Here is a 22,089-nt window from a genome sequence, read left to right on the forward strand (position 1 = left end):
TGTGGCCGATGGGGTTTAATTTAGCAAAACGTGAGGTACTGCATTTTGGAAACTTATACACTTAAAGTTAAGGTCCTGGGGAGTGCTGCAGAACAAAGAGACTTCGAGGTGCAGGTTCATAGTTCCTTGGAAGTGGAGTCGCAGGTAGATGGAATAGTGAAGGTGGTGTTTGGTATGCTTGTCTTTATTGGTCAGTGCATTGAGTATCAGAGTTGGGAGGTCATGTTGCAGCTGTACAGGACGTTGATTAGGCTACTATTGGAATATTGCATGTAATTCTGGTCTCCGTGCTTTAGGAAGGATGTTGTGAAACTTGAAAGGGTTCAGAAAAGATTTACAAGGTTGTTGCCAGGGTTGCGGGATTTGAGCTATACGGAGAGGCTGAACAGGCTATTTTCCCTGGAGCGCTGGAGGCGGAGGGGTGACGGTATAGAAGTTTATAAAATCATGAGGAGCATAGATAGGGAAAATAGACAAGATCTTTTCCCTGTGATGGGAGTCTCCAAAACTAGACAGCATAGGTTTAAGGTGAGAAGAGAAAGCTTTAAAAGGGACCTAAGGGGCAACTTTTTCATGCAAAGGGTAGTGGGTGTATGGAATGAGCTGCCAAAAGATGTGGTGGAGGCTGATACAATTATGATATTTAAAAGACTTCTGGATGGGTATATGAATAGGAAGGGATTAGAGGGATATGGGACAAATGCTGGCAAATGGGACACGATTTATTTAGGATATCTGGTCAGCACGGACAAGTTGGACCAAAGGGTCTGTTTCTGTGCTGTATATGTCTATGACTTTATAAGATATATGGGCTGGTAACTAAAAGCATGATTGAAGAGGTGGCTACTAAAATGCTTTAAAAGGCAAGTTGAAAATGATTTTTATATACTATTTATAATTTTGATTCTGGAATTCCAACATCTATAAAGCAGCTATGCAGTATATCCAGCCTTTACCAATTGTCCATGTGGGATGTGGCAATCCAGGTTTAAGACAGGGATGTCATTGATAAAACTAGGAATAGATAAAGAGCTGAATGAAAGCAAAACAAGCAGGAGACATAAATTAAGAGAGAATGACCTGCATTTACTCCGGATTTCACTCTTCAGGCTCTGTAAAGTTAACTTTATATAAAAGACCTGAATTCAGAAATACAACAATTACGGATGATATAAAAATAAATGGGGGTAGGTAGGTAAGTGTTTATGGGAACAATGTAAAATTTGATCCCATACCACAGGAACTTCACAATGAACTAGCTACGATTTGCAAATGAACAAAACTATAATAGATGAATTCAACACCAATAACTGCAAAGTCTTTCACACTAAGAAAGGATATACACGACAAAAGATATGTGACTGATGGTTAAAAAAGGTGTGTACATCACTGGCCTTAGTGAAATTGATAAGCTCACATTGGGGCAAAATACTGTATATGTGAACATTGGAAATAGAAACAAAACATACTGGAATTACTGAGCAATGGAGTGGAGTCAAACTGAGCTGATGATTCAGATCAGTGACAAGTACCTGCCAAGTGTTCTCGACAGTTTAAGATTAAATGAGGTTTGTTGTTGGGCTCATGAGATTCACCTAGTTGGAATTAGAAGCACTGTTAACAATCTAACATCAGCATTGAGGTAGCTTTAAATTTATCACTTCTCTCCCCTTGAATCAGTCCTCAAATTCTCTGGATCTCCACATGGTCCTAGCAAGGAATGGTATGGAGTATGATTATGAAGAAGTCCACAAGTAAATTCAATGATTTATTCCCCATAGGTCAATTGTACTCCATTAGAATGTAATGCTTTGTTCACCATGATGAAGCATTCCTAATAATTGATGACCAGTGCAAATTTTAAGACCATTTATCCAGATTTTCACAGGAAACCAAATTTTTAAAAATCTGCAAATCATTTTGTTTAGAAACAAAGTGGATTAAGGTTGCTGCCTCCTTGTGTTCAAAAGTCAGGATAAAACACCAGCCAGTCCATATGTTTTTTTTTAATTTAGGCAAGCCCAGGTTAGTTTAAACATGCTCTTTCAATATGCACTTCAATTAAACAATGGGCTGCAACAACAATAGAAGCACTCTGTTTGACTGACAAGCTGGGCATTGGGCTGTCTCCAAAACATTGTGTTGGGTGTAAAAGCTAACTAAATCTAAACAAATGCCTAGGCAGGTAGACGGTTAAGCATAACTGAGAACATTAATCACATGACAGGAAAACAAAAGGAAAAATATGCATGTTTCTTCTAAACTTTACCCAGCTTATTTTTCTGGAAACTGAAACACAAGTCATGCTTTATTGCCATCTGACAACAGGAGACTCAAATTCAACAAAGCCTTTCACACATAAAGATTACTTGCACTGTATTCAGGCTCTCCAGAAGGAAAATTCAACTTCTCACACAAACTGGGGAAATAAAAGGAAAGGGGAGGAAATCACAGGCACTGTGCTGGGAAAATTATGGCAAATTTGCTGGACATACTATTATTATTCCATCATATTATGTTTATTATTCTATAGTTATCGCAGCAATTTGGCTTTTACTGGCTCCATCCCCGCCTCTTTGACCTGTCTGTCTCCTCTCCACCTATCTTCTCCTCTATCCATTTTCTGTCCACCTCCCCTGCTCTCCCTATTTTTTTTCAGAATCCCCTTCCCCTCCCCCATTTCTGAAGAAGGGTCTCGACCCGAAACGTCAGCCTTCCTGCTCCTCTGATGCTGCTTGGCCTGCTGAGTTCATCCAGCTCTACACTTTGTTATCTTTGTTAAAATGCTGCCTTGATGTCAAAGGCATTCACACTTGCTGGAAGAGTTCAACTCATTCGTTCATTATTGGACCAATGCTCTAATGAGGTCAGGAGCTAAAAGGCCTTGGCAGAACCCTAACAAAGCATCAATAATCAGATTATTGCTGTGCAAGTGCTGCAAGACAGGCTGTTAACAACACTTTGTATTACTTGGCTGCTGATCAAGAATAGATCAGTGGGGCTATATTTGGCTAAGTTGGATTTAAACAACGAACAAAAACAAATTTGCTGGAAAAGCTCAGCAGGTCTGGTAGCATCTGTGGAGGAGAAAAGAGTTAACGTTTCGGGTCCGGTGACCCTTCCTCAGAACTGACGGTGGCTGGGAAAACGTCAGTTTATATGATTGGATTTATCCTCCTTTGGCTGTATGGGCCATACCTGGGCAGCTTTTCACATTGTCTGATAGGTGCTAGAATTATAGCTTTACTGGAACAGTTGTTTGGCTGGTGCCGGGGTGGGGGGTGTGGCAAGTTTTGAAGCTCAGGTCTTCAGTACTATTGTTGGAATGTTTTCTGCACCCATAGCTTTTACAGTATCTGGTGTCTTCAGTCATTTCTTGATATCATGTGCAGTAAATCAAATTGGCATCAAAACTTCTGGCTGAAGACAGTTCCAATGTCTTTTGCATTGATGTGTTGGGCTCCCTGATTATTGAAGATGGGAATAATTATGCAGCTATCTCCTCTGGTTAGCTGTTTATTGGTCACCATCATTTATGACTGGACTGCAGAGCTCTGATTCAATTGCTTAGCTCTGCCTATGTTTGATATGTATTTAGTCCTATCCTGCAGTTTCACCAGGTTGACTGACATCTCCTGTATTACTGTGTTACTCCTGTATTGCTCTGCTGCATTCTTCACTGAATCAAGGTTTGACCCCATGCTTGACAGTAATGGAAGAACAAGGAACATGCTGAGCCATGAGACTACAGATTGTGATTGAATACAATTCTGTTGTTGATGGCCCTTAGTGCTTCATAAATATTCAGATTCAAGATACGAGATCTATTTGAAACCTATCCCATTTTACAAGGCATTAGTGCCATACATCATGATAGGGAATACTCTCAATGTGAAGAGAAGAATCTGTCTGGAGCTTACTCCCAACAAGTGTCATGGATAGGTGCATCCGCAACAGGTAAACTAGTGTCAGGATGAGATCATGTAATCACCACATGCCACTGGGCCACTCTGGCAGCTACGCTCTTCAAGAGTTGGCCAGCTCAGTCAATAGTGGTACTACCAAGCCAACCTTAGTGGTGGATACTGTTGACCCCATGTTGAGAACATTTTGTGCCCTTGCACCTTCTTGCTTCTTCCAACGGGTGTTGAAGTTAGCGAAATACAGGCATAATCAGCAAGTGGCTTCCTTCTCCACATTTGACCTGATGGCACAAGACCACACAGGGTTTACAGTCAAAAGGTGAGGACTTCCAAAGCAACTCCCTCACTGTTGCACTACCCCAACCAGTGTCATCCAGCTGAAGTATGCAGATGATGTTGTGTATGTGCAATCTCTGAGAATGTACTCCAGACCATCATCAGCACCTATACGGAGGCATACGATAGCCTGGGTCTCAGCCTGAACATCCACAAGACAAAGGTCTTCAAGTAACTGGTCTGGCATTGTGCAATGAACCCCTGATTATGAAGGTCTGTAGGGAGGCCTTTGTGAATGCTGACCACGTCCAATATCTGAGGAGTATCCTGTTAGCCAAAGCAGCTATTGATGAGGAGATCCAGCATCTACTCCAGTGTGCTAATGCAGCCTTCAGCCACTTGAGGAAAAGGGTGTTTGAAGACAACAACATCAGATCCGACACCAAGATCGTGGTTTACAGAACTGTGGCAGTTCCTGTCCTTGTATATGGCTCCGAGATGTGGACTGTCTACAGCAGATACCTCAAGGTGCTGGAGCAGTACAACCAACACTGCCTGCGCAAGATCCTGTGAATCCGTTGGGAAGACAGATGCAGCAATGCCAGTGTCCCTGACCAGGTCAACATCCCCAGCACAGATGTATTGACCACCCTTGATTGGCTACAATTGGCTGGGCACATTGTCCGCATGACTGAGACAAGATTCCCCAAGCAGGTGCACTACTCCCAGCTTTGAAATAGCAGGTGAGCCCCAAGTAGACAGAGAAAGCTCTTCAGTGATATCCTCAAGGCTTCACTCAAGAAGTGCAGATTCCCACAGACACCTGGGAATCACTGACCCAAAATCGGGGAAGGCGTTGAGCATCTTAAAACTTGCCTTTGGGAAAAAGCAGAAACCAGATGAAAATAGCCAAGGAAGCGTGTTGCCACACCAACGCCCCACCCACCCCTTCCCATGACTACCTACTGGCCCAAGCGTAACAGCATTTGCTGTCACCGCAGCAGTCTGTATAGCAACCACGGACTTACCCAACAAGTGGAAGAGAGTCATCCTCGTCTGCGAGAGACCACCAATGATGACGGTGACTGTGGCACTGCCCTGAGTGGGTTTGTCTGCTGGTGGAACAGGACGTACGCAGGGATGGTGATGGTGGTGTTGTCTGGGGCATGATTCAAAAAGTACGATTATTTCAGGTCGTTCCTTGGTTGGTCTGTGGGCTGGTCAGCTTTCCCAATTTTGACACAATTCCCTAGAAGTTAGTAAGGAGGACTTTACAGGGTTGGCAGGTCTGTGTGCACTGTTATCGCCTTGGGCATGTAGATGTATGTCTAAGAGGTATCTATAGTGGTGCAGGTATCTATAATGGCACAGGTGTCATCCAATGACCTCGCAAACTCTGAATGTAATGATCCCAGTATAACTACCAGAAATGTAGTCTGTAGACTTTGTGCAAACCACCATGCAACACCATCATATCCATGGGAATAAGAAAAATTTGCAGTACACAGGCACCAGCCAATGACCTTCCCCAACAAAGAGAATCTATCCTTTTCCTCTTGATGGTTAATGCCACTACTATCACTGAAGCTCCTAGGACCTATATAAATGCTGTGGCTATATGAGCAGGTGAGAACTTGGGAATTCTGTGGTAAGTCACTCCCTAATTCCCACATGTCTATCAACCATTTCCAAGGCTTAAGTGAGGAGTGTGATGGAATTTTCTCCAACTCCCCAGGGGAGTGTAGCTCCAACATAACACAAGAACCTTGACATTGTCCAGGACCACATGATTGACACCCCATCCACCACCTTCAACATTCATTCCCTCCCCTACCAGCACTCAGTGCAGCAGTAGCACTGCAGTAAGTCAACAAGGATGCACCAACTGCAACTTCCAAACCCACAACCCCTCCCACATGGAAGCAGGGCATCAGGTGCTTCGGAAGCTACCATCTGCAAGTTTGCTTCAGAATCACAGCTGCCTATCTTAGAACTATACCACTCTTCCTTCACTGTCACTGAGGAGCTCTCTTCCAAATGGTTTGCAACATTACAGGATACTCACCACCACCTTCCGAAATACAAGACATAGTAACAAATGCTGACCTTGTCAGTGAAGCTCACATTCCATGAATGAAAATAGTGTTTTTGAAATTTTTTCTTATTAATTTGTGTGACATGGATTAATTCCTGGCTTTGCCAGTATTTATTACCCATCCCTAATTGCCTGATAGAAAAGGTGATAGTTAGCTGCCTTCTTGAATCACGGCAGTCAACTGAAGTGTAGAAACACCCATAACGTTGTTGAGAAAAAAGTTTCAGAATTTTAACCCAGTGTCATTGAGGAATGGCAATATAGTTCCAAGTTAGGATGGTGCGTGCTTGGAGGTGAACTTGCGGGTTGTGTTCCCATGCATTTGCTGCCCTTGTCCTTCTAGCGGTAGCAGTCATGAGTTTGGAAGGTGCTACTGCATGAGGTGTGGTGTGTAAATACAGTGCACCTTGTAGATGGAACACACTGTTACTAATGTACATCAGTGACAAATGGAGTAAATATTGAAGGTGGTGGATGCGGTGCTCATCAGTTTTGTAACAAACATGGCCCATATAGATTTTTAAATAAATTTATTTTAAATAAAAATCGTCTAAAAGTGAAAGTTATTCATCTGGTCCAAAGCAATTTCTTATCTGTAGCTTGTCATCCTTTAAAGGTACTATTACATGTTCCACGTGACCAAAAGTTTATCTTTCCTCATCTTGGAATAGTGTGCCCCAGGGACCATAACAATAAAAACCTCATTGTTACTCATGCATTGGAGTCTGTAACCAGACATATACCATTACACAAAGTTACTTTATCTTTGGGAAGGTAGCATGGTAAACATTCTTGGTCAGGCCAAATTTAAACCAGACTGGTTTCTTTTACGTGTAATATCTGAACAAACAGTATACATTTCAAGTGTATTTCTATCTATTTAACACTGTTTTTACCATGGAAAACAAAGCATCCTGTCAGCAGGCCTCAGATTAACTTCAGATAAGCAAAATCTTGTTGAATCAGTTGAATCTGATATTTTGGCAGTAGAAAAGGATAGGTCAAAGTGAAGATAAGTCATGATACTGAGGTAAAAGGAAACAAAGATGTTATAAAGGATATTGAACTGGGGTTGAACAGGACAAGGTTTAGCATCTCCTTAGCTTAGCAAGTTGATGTGATGGGAATGAGTCAAAACAGCTATGCATAAACTACGAGATGCATTGAAAGTGACAGAGGATAAAGGCATAGTTAAACAGAGAGTGCTGAGAATTTTGAGATTGATGACAGTAAGAGACAGCAGTTGCAAACAGGGTGGTTTTGACTTTGTACGTAGAGGTCCACGGCCTTGAGATGAGGATAGTAGGAGTAGATGTGAATGAGTAAAAAAACTGCAGATGTGAGTGAGATGAAGTGTGTTGGGCAGGGAGGGAAACTGAAGTGGTAGTTAGTCAAGAGAAAAAGGAGTCATTTTGTCCTCCAGAATAAGTAGTTAATTGTTCAGTCAGGGTGAGGACCAACAATATACTTTGAGGTAATTCAGAGTCCAAAGGTCAGCCAACCCAGAGTGCTCATAATTAGGGCAATGTAATAAAATATTATGCAAATATTGTGATTTTAAAAAAAACTTCCATTCCGCTAAGTGAATGCGCATGCACAAGCTTAGTGTTTACAGAACATTAATTTCCTGAAATTGTTTAACCACAAGAAACTGAGTAACTAGGTGGAGAAAAATGTTACCCTGCAGGATTTCTGGGTGTGGTAATGTCTTAAAAATCATTTGAAACTTTTACAAAGCCATTGAATTTTTAAAGTTTCAGATATTAGACTATTTTCAAAACAACAGGGTAGAAAATGTATTAGTGATAGCAGACTCCAAAATCTATCACAAAGGTGGGTTTGGTGGGGAGAGCGGTAATGATCATCTAGTGCTTTTGCAATGTATCAATTCTAAATAAGTTGAACACTTCAACTGTAAATATTGGGGGAGAAAAGTATATGTTACACATTATTGAAATAACAACCAAGTTACATAAGGCACAGGCAAGTAGGGCCTTATACTTTGGGGAAATGTGTTATTTTGGAATTTCTGATCTGCGACATGTGCATTTGTATGCAATTTGTGCTGAGAAAATCTCAAGGGCTAAATTCACAGTATCTCAATGCTGGGAAATGAAAATTAAGATCTAGATAAATATAAAAGTTGGAAGGAATTTGAGACGAATGTTCAGGTCTATAGATAACATCACCAAGGGACAACATTTAGAGGAGGAAGAGGATGGAACCCAGGATTGATCCTTGGAGGCTCTGAAGTCAATAGTCTGCAACCGAGAATGGGAGCAATTATTGGAGATGTTGTACCTTCAATCAAAAAGTATAAGTGGAATGAAGTAATGGTAGCCTAACTGAATTGCACAACCAAGAGATAAGTCAGTCAGGAAGTCAGAAGCTGCAGAGGTTAAGAACTATGAGGAGAAAGATGCATTAAGGTCACTCACATAGTGGATGCGATTTTTGACTTTGGCTTCAGATCATGTTGATGCTGTGATAGATATGGAAACCCAAGCATGTGAAAAATAAGCACAGATTTGGATGCAAGGACTTCTTCAAAGACAGGGAAGGAAGGGAGATGAAATTGGGCACAGATATGGTCAGAACAGTGTGTTTTTCTGAAGAGCATTTCTATGTTAAAAACTTTCAATAACATTGAAGTCTCTAAACTGTTATGTTGGTTTTCTAGCAATGCTACAAGCCTGAGACCTTCAAAACCCTATTCTTCCCTAAAATTGAAAGAAAATACACTGATGATATCTGGTAGACACTCTTGGCAAATTTATATTACAACTGATGAAAGCTCAAGCGGTACAAATCTACCTACGTACCAGAGGTAATCTCAACACAGGTTCCATGATTAGTCACTCAATAGCAGAGTAACCACATTAATATTTTATATCTTTGTAAATCAGAAATTGCAGAGTGAAGCACTGAGAAAGCTAAGGGTAATGACTGAGACTTGAGAGATTAAATAACATCTCAGTACTATTAATGAAGTATTTTGAAACGTTTTATTAACTTAAAGCCAAAAAGAGAAAGTGAAATCCTCCATAAAATGAGTATTTGATCATGTGCTTGCTGCTTTTTCTTGTCATCCTTTTCTTTCATTTTCTCTACATGTTTTAATATTTCAATTTGATTGTGGAATCAAGTAAGCAGGCAACCCAGGACACCAACATCAATAAGGACACCACCATGGAACTACTAGATCTGTGCCTCACAATCCACTTCACCTTCAACGACAAACAAGTCAACGGAACACCAACGGGATCCCCAATATCAGGACTGATTGCAGAAGCAGTAATGGAAAGGTTAGAACAGACAGCGCTCCTCACTATACAATTCAAACTTTGAGTCCAAAATGTAGATGACACCATCGTGATTATGAAACGCACTAAACTAGAAAAAAGCCCACTGACACGTAAACAACATCCTTACCGGGATTAAATTCAAGAAGAGGAGAACAACAACTGACTACCCTTCCTGGACATAATGGTAGAACATAAAAACAACGTGGAACTCCGGACTAGCATACAGAGAAAGATCACACATACAGACCAGATACTCAATTACACTAGCAACCACTCGAACGCCCACAAACGGAGCTGCATCAGGTCACAACCCATTGCAGCAATCCGGAACTACGCAAAGCAGAACAGAGGCACTTATATGGAGTCTTCAAAAGAAATGGATACCCAAAAAGCACAATCTGCCGTTACCTCTGAGACAGACCATAACAGGAAAACACAACACAACCAGACTCACTAATCACCCTATCGTATACCAAGGACATTTCAGAGATGACAAGACTACTCAGAACCCTAGGTATCCGAGTAGCCCACAAACCAACAACCGCCCTACGACAGCTACTGATGAACGTAAAGGATCCCACACCGAAAACCAGGGTGATATACAAAATGCCACGAAAAGACTGTGAGAAACGCTACATCGGCCAAACCAGAAGAAAATTGACAATACAGATACATGAACACCAACTAGCCACCAAAGGGATACGACCAATTCTCACTTGTCTCACTACACATGGACAACGAGGGATTTGACTGGGACAACACATTGATAATTGCACAAGCCAAACAGAGACACGCCAGGGAATTCCTGGAGCTCTTGTATTCCAACCGGAACTCTATTAACAAACACATTGAATTAGACCTTGTGTACAAACCACTGAGAAACAAAACTGGGAGTAATACAAACCACCCCAACAAACTGAGGCATATAAATAACAAGCAGGACAGAACACTGACACTTCACTGGAGGCACACTAACGACGTTACCTAGCAGGGTGACGAAATGTTGGCAACCAAACCCACCGGCTCGGCAAGCATGTCTACAACCTTATTGTACACTTTTCACTGTACTCTTGTAGCCAATACTTGAGTGCATGTGACAATAAAATGTAAATCTGTGAAGCAAGAAATCTGCTTTCTTCACTTGCAGTTTTCATTTTGTTTTGCAAGTTATTGCAGCTAGAAATATACAGTTCCACAGATGACGGTACAGTACTTCAAACTTGATATCGACTTTTAGGACAAAACTTGTCCTAATTTAACTCTAATATTGATTTCTTTGGGAACTCGCATTTCAAAGTCGGAGTTACTTAAAGTCATGATTTTCAGGAATACAACCCCGACTTTAAGTGAGGACACTTTGTACTGTTGGCATGATTCGCAACACCCTTTAGCTCAATTATCTTTACTAACTCGTAATTATGCTCCATAAAACCACTTTCTAATTTCAGGAATCAGTTAAATAAAAAATTTATAAAGTAACAATTTGACAATTACACAGCATTATGAATCCAGTTGATGGCGACAAGTCAAATCCAAGAATGAAACTGGGATTGATAGATCATATATTTAATTTTTGCAGTTGGTTACCCTAATGGCTTGTCAGTAAAACATATTCACACAAGGCTACAGATGTTTTTCAGGAACAGAATAGAAGTTAATGACACCAAAGAAAGGAAAACAGGTTTTAGAAATATCTTAAACATCAAAACAAAATTTTCCAAAAGCTCCAGGCTTTCCAATTTATTTTTCTTGAACTATAGAGACAATTTAAGATTCCTTTCCATGTCCAATTACATAAACCTTTCACAATTCTGAGGCCTAAATTTCTTTCATTTCTGACAACTTGAAGATTAATATTGGAATTGAGGCCAAAGTACTGACAAGGCTGAGAAATTGGTTGAATGGTAGGCAACAGAAAGTAGTGATAATGGGTAGGTACATAAATTGGCAAAATGTGATCAGTTATGTCCCCAAAAATCTGTGTTAGGGCCTCAATTAATCACACTATTTATTAACAACTTGGATAACTGGGGAGAAAGTCATATATCCAAATTTTCTGATGATACAAAGTTAGGCATCATTTACACAGTGCAGATGAAATCATAAAATTACAAAGGGGTTTTGGTAGACGAAGTGATTAAGCAAAACTGTGGGAGCTAGAGTTCAATGTAAGCAAGTCAGGTTAACCATTTGGACTGAAAAAAGATAGATCATGGTACTTTGTAAATGGTATGAAGTTAAATACAATGGATGTCCAAAGACACTTGGGGGTTCAGGTGCACAAATCTTCAAAATGTTACAAATAGGTGCAGAAAATAATCAAGAAAGCTAATGGAATCTTGGCCTTTATATCTAGAAGACTGGAAGTATAAGGATGTGGAAGTTACGCTTTAGTTACACAAAATCCTGGTTAGACTCCACTTGGAGTACTCTGAATGGATCTGTGCACCACACTTTAGGAATGATATATTGGCCTTGGAGGGAGGACAACATAGGTTTACAAGAATGATACCTGGACTTCAGGGATTAAGTTATGAGGAGAGATTATAGAAATTAGCCCTATTTTTTCTAGTATCTAGAAGGTTAAGGGGTGATCTGTTTGAAGTCTTCAAGATGTTAACAGGAAGAGACTGGGTAGATATAAACCACTTTCACTGGTTGGGCATTCTAGAACTAGGGGGCATAGCCTGAGAATTAGAGCCAGACTGTTTGGGAGAGATATTTGGAAGCACTTCTGAACAAAGGGCGTGGTAGACGTTTGGAACTCTCTTCCTCAAATGGCAGTGGATGCGGGATCAGTTGTTAATTTTAAATCCAAGTAAATAACATTTTGGTAAGCAATGATATTAAGGGATATGAACCAAAGGCTATGGAGTTAGGCTACAGATCAGACTCAGTGAATGGTGAAACAGGCTTGAAAGGCTGAATGGCCTACTCCTGTTCCTACATTCCTAATATACCAGACTCTGCTGCCTTGTAAACTCCTCAGATTAGAAAATACATCTGAAGGTGACTGGTTCCTCTGAATTGAATTGAAAAATAGGCTCTTGTTTTCTTCTGAACTGAATTCAAAACAGAACTAAAGCTTTATTCTGTTTATTCTGCCTGTCATTAAGGATAAACATCTTCTCAATTATAGGACGCTGCCAGGCCCTTGTTTGCAGTCTTCCTGGAACTGATGCACTTGGGTCACCGTCCTAGAATAACTTTCTGACCTTCTAAAAAGATATTCAAAGAACTAACCCACATCTATCTGCCACTATTTTAAAACTCAAATCCTAAAAAAATAACTTTCATCAAAAACATTATTCCATCTATAGAAGTTGGCATGTTCTCAACCTCTGTAAAGATTAGCTATGTGCTAGAAGGTAAACAACAGGAAGTTAAATTTTTCACACAATCTCTTCCGGGAAGATTTTTTTTTTTATTTCAAAGAAGTCCAACTCTGCCACTTCCCAACATATCCATGCATTACAAGTAGAACCAGGCAGGGGTGGTCTGGCAAAAGTAGTCTATAGAACAGAGGCAGTGGGGAAAGATGGAACGTTTGAATCTTAATATATTTTACAATGAAATATTCAGAATTACATAATATTGAGCACTTACTGTCTATATATACACACATACATTCATTCCTCCTCAAAACAACAGATATACTGCATCAGAGGTAGTAAGAATGCTGATGCTGGAGTCAGAGATAACACAGTGTGGATCTGGAGCAGCACAACAGGCCAGGCAGCATCAGAGGAGCTGGAAAGTTGACGTTTCGGGTCAGGACCCTTCTTCAGAAATGGGGCAGGGGGAAAGGAGTTCCGAAATAAAGAGAGAGAGGAGGAGTGGGGCTGGGGAAGGTAGAGGGGATGATGATAGGTGAGTGCAGGTAGGCAGTGGTGGGGATTGGTCAGTGAGGTGGGAGGAGTGGATAGGTGGGAGAGAAGATGGACAGGTTGTGTCAGATCTAGGAGGCAGGAATGAGAGGGAGGATTAGTCATGGGATGAGGCTGGGGTTGGGGAGATTTTGAAACTAGTAAAGTCCACATTGAGACCATTGGGTTGTAGGCTCCCAAGACGGAATATGAAGTGCTGCTCCTCCAGTTTTTGGGTGGCATCATTGCGACACTGGAGGAGGCCCAGATGGACATGTCGCCCAGGGAGGGGGAGGGGGAGGGGGAGTTGAAATGGTTCACGACTGGAAGGTGTTGTTGTTTGTCGCAAACAGAGCGCAGGTGTTCTACATGTATCCTTGGCAGTTTCATCTCCACTCTTATCATTGTTATATCAATTTCAAGGACAGTGTTATACAAAAAGTATAATACAATATTGTTTCAACATGTAACACATGCTTTAACATGTTTGTTTTTATTTCAAACTAAACCTGCAATAAAACAATCCCAGATTTTAGAAAAAATCTGCACTATCAAAATGGTCCAGTTCAAGCTTTCCAATGTATTACTTTTCACTCTTCAGTGATTTTCAGCCACAATTACACCATATGGTTTTACTGCCACTATGCTTGACCTGTCCTCAGTCAGGCCCAAAGTAAAACCCTTCAGTAATTCAAATCAACAGGTTTAATTACACCTTTAATCGGAAACTTAATGCTCTGTTTAGAATGTTATCTAAGCAACTATTTATAGTCTGGTAAATCAATTGCCAGTTTTTCAAAAGGACGTTAAAGAGATAACAACCTTACATAATTAACCAAGGGTAGCTTGATATTTAACACCCACCATGATTAGTTCTAAAGAAATATCGATGATGAACTGATGTCTAAACTTAAAGTCATTAATTCTTTCTCCTTCCACATTTCAGGCCTAATTAACGTTACAAGATTGTTTCAACTATCCGCCATGTAGACAGGCCTGTATGAACTCTCCTAAGTCTACTTTGCTCAAAGGCCGCCTAGCATAAAGCTTGTGTCCAGGACAAAGGGACACAGTCTACTCATTGTTTAAGCTCTAAAATGACGTCACCCTTAGGATATGAAATCCAGGGCATTATCCTTAACACCTGCTAGCAAGATATTTCCTTGGCAGTCCATACGAAGAAGATTTTATTGGTGCTCCATCTCCAAACATCTACTATCAATACAATTGAAATAAAAACAGAAAATGGCCGATAAGTTATCGTTTCTGGAGGTGGAACAAATAAATGTTTCAGATGCTGACCCAGGTTCTAACTACTTGAGTGTCTGCAGAAATTTCTTTTCGTTTTTAACGTTCAGTGCTATATTTTTTAAAATCACCTAATTGAACAGCTTACCTGCTGTCTCCATGACTCTACAACCTGGAAACTAGACTTAATTGTTCCCGTAGCATTGAATTAGTAATTCAGATGCACGGTCTAATGCTCCAGAACCATGAGTTCAAGCCCCATCACAGCAGCTGATGGAATTTAAATTAAATTAATGGATCTAGAGTTAAAAATAAGTTAGTCTACCATTCTCAATTGTGAAACCACATCTGATTCACTTGTGTATTTTAGGGAAGGAAGTTTGCAGTCCTTACTTGGTTGGGCTTTATCTGCCTCTTCAGACTCACCAAAATATGATCAACTCTTAAATGCAATCTGAAATGACATAACAAAACACTCAGTCTTATCAAATTGCTACAAAATCTGAAAGGAATGAAACTTGGTTGGAGCACATTGCATTGACCTAAACATACCAGCACAAGATATAGGAGCAGAATTACGCCATTCAGCCCATCAGATACGCTCTGCCATTCGATCATTGCTGATAAGTTTCTCAATCCCATTCTACTGCTTTCTTCCCGTAACTTGTGATCCCCTTACTAATCAAGGGCCTCTCTCTCTCTCAAAGGCACTCAATGACTCAGACTCCACAGCTTTCTGTTACAATGAGTTCCACGAATTCACCACCCTCTGGCTGAAGAAGTTCCAGAAAAACATCAAAACCAATCCTGTCGGCCCTGCCAAGTCCTTCTTAATAATAACTGGGAACTTGCGCCAAAATTTGAAGAGTTGTCCCAGAGATTTGTCAAGCAACAGCCTGTGACAATGACTTAATCATACTGTACAGACAATATCCTAGACACCATCTTCACCAGGCCTGGGTTTGGCCTGATCCAATGACAGATTAGACCCATCAGGTAACAGTGTACAAGCAAGAGGAAGTTGGCCTGATAATCCTCAACATTGACTCGGTGAGACTTGATTCATGCCATTAGTTTAAACATGGTAAAAGAAACCTCTTATGATTACCACCTACTAACAACTGGCACCACCACTTCAACCCAGTAGTTGATGGATTAATACTCCGCCATACTAAGCATAAACGGGACAAAGCACAGAGGTTGGCAAGGAAACAGAACGTGCTCTGACTGGAGGACTCAACAGCACCATTATTGACTAAAAGACATAGGTACAGAAGCAGGTCATTCAGCCTACCGATTCTGGTCCCCTATTTAATCAGATCATGGATGATCTGATAATTCTCAACTCCACTTTCCTGCCTTTATCTCATAACCCATGATTGCCCTACTAACTGAGCTGGCCAAGTCCTAAAGAGCATAGCTGTTCTGGATCTATAATGGCAGTAAGAGAACTGTGAAAGAAAATCCTACAAGAACACGTCCTCACCAGTTTAATGATCGCAGTTGCATCTGTCTGTGACAGTGTTAGTAGGAGACACCACTGCACAGTCCTTGTGGAAACAAGGTTCAGACTTCCCATTCAGGATGGCCCTTGAGATAGCAACTCAAAACTGGTCAACGGGGTGATGCGGTGGTAGACAATTAAACAAGTAAGAAGAGCAGGTAGCTTGACAAATATTCCCATCCTTAAATGATGGAGGAGCCCAGCATTAGTACAAAGGACAAAGCTGAGGCATTCACAATCATCTGCAACCAGAAGACCAGAGTAGCCACAACAGATGTCAGTTCCACAGTCAATTCAATTCACTTAATATCACAAAATGACAAAATGGCTAAAGACACTGACTGATGCCGCAAGGACTATAGACCCTGTCAACATTCTGGCATCAGCACTGAAGACTTGTGCTCCAGAACAGCTACAACGTCATTCACCCGACAACGTACATCCTATCTACAACAAGTAAAGTAAATCTAACTGAACCAATTATCACCTTATCAGTGTATTCTTGTTCACCAGCAAAATGATGGAAGGAATCATCAACAGCGCTATCAAGCAGTACTTGTTCAGTAATTACCTGCTCACTAATACTTAGTTTGCATTTCCCCAGGGACATGCAGCCCCGACCTGACTACAGACTTGGTCCAGCTATGGGTAAAAGAACTAAACTCCAGAGGTGAGGAAAGAGTGACTGCCCTCGATATCAAAGCAGCATTTGACTGGAGTATGGCATCAAGGGGTTCTAATAAAACTGAAGTCAAAGGGTATCAGAAGTAAAGTGCTCCAATGTTTAGAATCATACCTAACAAAAAGAAAGATGATTGTTATCATGTTGTTGGAGGTCAATAACCTCAGTTCCAGGACATCACTGGAGGATGTCCTCAGGACAGATATTTTTAAGCGACCTGTTCAGAGATGTTATTACACACTTTTGGGGCAGGTGGGATTTGACCTTGGGCCTCATGGTTTAAAGTTAGGTTAACTACCACCACAACACAAGAGCCCCAGGTTCCCAGGGTAGGTATATTGATTGAATCAACCTGTTCAGACATGTTGAGAGACATTTCCAGTTCAGGTAGGACTTGAACCTGGGTCTTCTTGCCCAGAGACTGGGACTCTGTGCTACAAGCACCCTCAGGTTCTCAGTATAACATCTTAGGTGCAACCATCGTCAGCTGCCTCATCAATGACCTTCCCTCCATAGTATGGTAAAAAGTAGAGTTGTTTGCTAATGATTGCACAATGTTCAGCAACAGTCAGGACTCCTCATATACTGAAGCAATTTGTGCACATTTGTAGTAAGACTGGGTAAAAATACAGGCTTGAGCTGATAAGAGGCAAGTAATACTCATGACACTCCGGTTCCAAGTAATGACCACCTACAAGACAGAATCAAACCATTTCGCTTTTCAGTGGCATTACCACAGCTGAAACCCCAATATTAATATCCTGGTGGTTATCATTGACCAGAAACCAAACTAGATTAGCTATATGAATATTGTGGCTATAACAGCAGGTTGGAGGCTGAGAATTCCGGGATGCTTAGCATGCTTTCTAACTCACCAAAGGCTGCCTACAAGGCAGAAGTCAGGAGTAAGGTGGAATACTCTCCACTTGCCTGTTGAGTTCCATCCAGGAGCTCCAACAGTCAGGAAGCTCAAAAACATCTAGGATAAAGTAGCCCTCTTGATTTGCACCCTATCCACCATCTTAAAACTTTCACTCCCCCCCACCCCTTCTACTATTGATGTATGCTGGGAAGCAGTGTATACCATCTACAAGATGCACTGCAGCAACTCACAGAGGCTCCTTCTTCCAAATCTACCACCAATACCACCTAGAAGGACAAGAGTAGCAGATGCCTGGGAAGACCACTGACTGCAACTTCTCCTCCAAGCCCCAAACACCTTTCTGACATGGAATTATAACATCATTCTTTCACTGCTGCTGCATCAAAATCTTCCTTTTTGGCGTAGATCTGTGCTGCTGCGGTGTGTTGTTGCCCGTTTAACAAAGTTGCGTGAGAACATTATTTAAACGGGCAACAACACACACTGCAGCAGCACAGAACTTCACCAAAAAGAAGAAGAGTACCTCTTCCAGGTATTCAGGAGACAATGGATACCCAAAAAACTGGGTCAGAAGATGCACGAATGACACCAGGAACATACTACATGCCCCGCCACATTCATCATGCTACCTTACATCAGGAACACATCGGAACTGACCACAAGACTCCTGCGACCACTAGGCATCAGAATAGCACACAAACCCACATCAACCCTACGACAACTGCTCACCCAAACTAAAGACCCACTACCCACTATGGACAGGACCAATGTCATATACAAGATTCCCTGCAGAGACTGTGACAAACACTACATCAGACAAACAGGAAGGAAATTAACAACAAGGGTACATAAACATCAATTGGCTACAAAAAGACACGACCAATACTCACTCATCTCTATCCACATGGATAAGAAGAACCACCAATTTGACTGGGACAACACCAAGATCCTGGGACTGGGACAAGCAAAGCAGAGACAAGCACAGGAATTCCTAGAAGCGTGGTACTCCACGAAGCAAGCCATCAACAAACAGAGCACGACCCCATATACACTCCACTGCTAAGGAAAGCCGGAAGTGAGGTAATCCAGCTCAATGGACTCCAGAGTTTAAATAACAGGCGGGAAAATACAAGGGCGCTTCATCGGAGGCTGAATTGATTATGTTACCCACAGGGTAATGAAACGTCTGTGAAACAACGAACCAGCTCAGCGAGCCAACCAACTACAAAGTCTACCTTATCAAACATTCTCCTATTATCTTCAAATAAAGATAAAAGCAAAGTCACCATAGGCCCACAAGACTGTAGAGATCATCTTCAAATTGTGACATAGGGTATTTACATTCATCTGATCAGGTGGCAGAGGGTCAGCTTGGTATTTCATCTCAAAATGCATCACTTTGTAATGTGTGTTAATGAGTCAACATGTGCTCAGATCCTGGAGTGGGTCTTGAGTCTATGACTTTCTAAGTCACAGGAGAGTGCACAGTCAACTTGTTCAAAAAGACACTTCTAAATAAACCATCAACAGTACAAAGGGGAGCACAGTTTCAAACTAGCCATAAGTACACAGAGAACTGTTATTGAGAAACACTTTTTCATACAAAATCAGTTTCAACATACGGATAGGATAGTGAAGGAAAGAGGTTTACAGTGATTTAAAACATGACTGTAATTTTGTTTTGGTGTGTTTGGTTGTGATTTTTGAGAGGGGTGTGCGGAAATTGGGAGATAGCGCAGCAAAATGTAGATTTTGTTTGCATGGAAAAGCCAAGGTGGTTATCTTCAACTGTACTTAACCTGATCTGAAATTCCCAATGCTTTGATGATTGTAAATATTTCATTTTATTCAGAAAAAAATAGATTCCTAGCTATTTTTGACTGCAGGGAACTGAATGGAAAAGGATGGCCATCAGTAATCAAATGTTCATCTGATGCATTGCTAGAAGATAAATCTATCCATTGAAAGTTAAGTTCACTAAAATAGAAGTAACTATTTGCTTGTAATATTTTCTGGATTTCAAGTTTACAGTACAGTTAGTTATTGGTTATTATTTTCCCAGTCTCAGAAAGCTGAATACGTTTTGTTCCTGGATATTCTGAAGGGCATTTGATAATAAGGAAGCTGGAGTCCTTCCTGACAGGTGACTGCAAGGGACAATAGAGTTCTTTTAAAGCCCACACAATGAAACATAAAAGAAACTCTTGCACACAAATAGGCTACTTGAGTTGGGATTAAAGAAAAAGCACTAAGCCAAATAAAAGATACAGTTGTCTGATAGAAAAGGATGTGGGCGAGCAGTTAAATTCATTCCTTTGAAATAACACATTTATCACAGAATTGCACTTTCATTGTACACACTCATTTATGAAAGATTTCTATCTCTTTAATGGTCCATATAAAATCAGGCTTTTTACTGTCTCGCTAGCTATGCTCAGCCACACCACTGTCAAAGGAAATTATCATAACTCAACTGATGTCAAGTGATCAAAATGTTTAACCCATTTTTGTCAACAGTGCTGTCTGTCAGTGAACTAGGATATGAAATCATACGTGTAACATAAATTTGATTGTGAATAATGGTAGATATTGTTTTAGTTGCACAACAAATAATACTGTTGCTGGGGTTTCTACAGTCATTTACTGAAATGACTAGGCAGGGTGGATGCTGAGAAAATGTTTCCTCATGTGGGAAAGACAAGAACTAGGGCGCAACATTTAAAAATAAGGGGTTCTCTATTTCAGACAGAAATATGAAATACTTTCTCTCATGGGTCCCAAGTCTTTGAATGTCTCAGAGTTCCTCAGAGAGCAGCAGAAGCAGAGTAACTGAATATTTTTAAGGCAGAGTTAGATAGATCATTGACGAACAAGGAACTCAAAAGTTAAGGTAAACAGGAATATGGAGTTGAGGAATGACAAGCCATGGTCTTACAGAAGGATGGAGTACATCTAAGGAGCCAAACGGCTGAAGCCTCTTAACTTGCATGTTCATTTTCCATTCAACTTTCTGTTTTATTCATTCATGGTTTACAGCATCAGTGGCTGGGCCAGCATTTACTGCCCATCCCCAATTGCCCTTGAAAACTTGGTGGTGAGCTACCTTCTTGAACTGATGTAGTTCATTTGGTATAGGTAACCCATAATGCTGTTAGGGAGGGAGGGACAGGATTTTGACACAGCCACATTTAAGGAACAGAAATATATTTCCATCTCAGGGTGCTGAGTGGCTTGGAAGGGAACGTTCAGGTGGCAGTACTTCGATGTATCTGCTGCCCTTGTGGGTTTGGAATGTGCTAAGGAAACTTGGTGAATATCTGCAGTGCATCTTGTAGATAGTACACACAGCTGTAATTGATTAATGATAAGGCATGAGAAGAATGAATTCAAAGTTTTAAGCTGGTCAACTTATCAAGGAGAGCAAAAATATATAATGCAGTAGAAGTGGAGGAAGCATTTGATCAAGATAAGATTCTAACAGAATACAGAAGAGCTAGGAGACAGAGCAACTGGAACCGGAATCTATGAGAAGCCACTGAACAAGTATTTTGTACATGATTGTTAAAAAAGAAAGGATCATAGAATTCCTACAGTGTGGAAACAGGCCATTTGGCCCAACAAGTCCACACCAACCCTCTGAAGAGCATCCTACCCAGACTCACCCCCTACCCTATCCTGTATTTCCCATGGCTAATCCACCTAACCTACACATCCTTGGACACTATGGGCAATTTTGCATGGCCGAACCACCTAACCTGCACATCTTTGGACTGTGGGAGGAAACCAGAGCACCCAGAGGAAACCCACACAGACACAGGGAGAATGTATAAACTCCACACAGACAGTCACCCGAGGCTGGAATTGAACCCAGGTCCCTGGTGCTGCGAGGCAGCAGTACTAACCAATGAGCCACCGATGCTTGTGACAACAGTATTGTAGGAAAGAGAGAGCAAAGAGGCAAATTTGAAAGCACTTGGATCATTCAGGACAGATAGAAGAGGAAACATAGGAACTGACAATAAGTATTCAGGTTCAAGGTGAATAATCTATATTAAAGAAATTAGCAACAGATAGTTAACTCAGATTCAAATATAGAAGAGATAAAAACCTCAAGAAACAGCTAAATAAAAAATAAAATAAACATTTGTATCACTATGATCTAATCGGGGTCAGAACAGCAATACAGTTATGAAGGGAGATTGTATTTGTTAGAACGTATTGGAAAACATTTGGTGGGAATAAGTGAATTACTGTCTCTGGACATGATAAGTGAGTGTGGAAGTGCAAACAGTCCTCTGTGAACTGCA

At 40.9% G+C, this 22,089-nt stretch overlaps 1 protein-coding gene across 1 annotated transcript in view; it reads right to left on the reverse strand.

The window, feature by feature from the left end:
- atxn10 (ataxin 10) overlaps positions 1-22,089 on the reverse strand; it is a 225,722-nt gene that overhangs the window by 67,302 nt on the left and 136,331 nt on the right. The window lies entirely within an intron of this gene.

Source organism: Rhincodon typus, chromosome 18 (genome assembly GCF_021869965.1).
Source record: "Rhincodon typus isolate 14 chromosome 18, sRhiTyp1.1, whole genome shotgun sequence".
Classification (NCBI taxonomy): Eukaryota; Metazoa; Chordata; class Chondrichthyes; order Orectolobiformes; family Rhincodontidae; genus Rhincodon; species Rhincodon typus.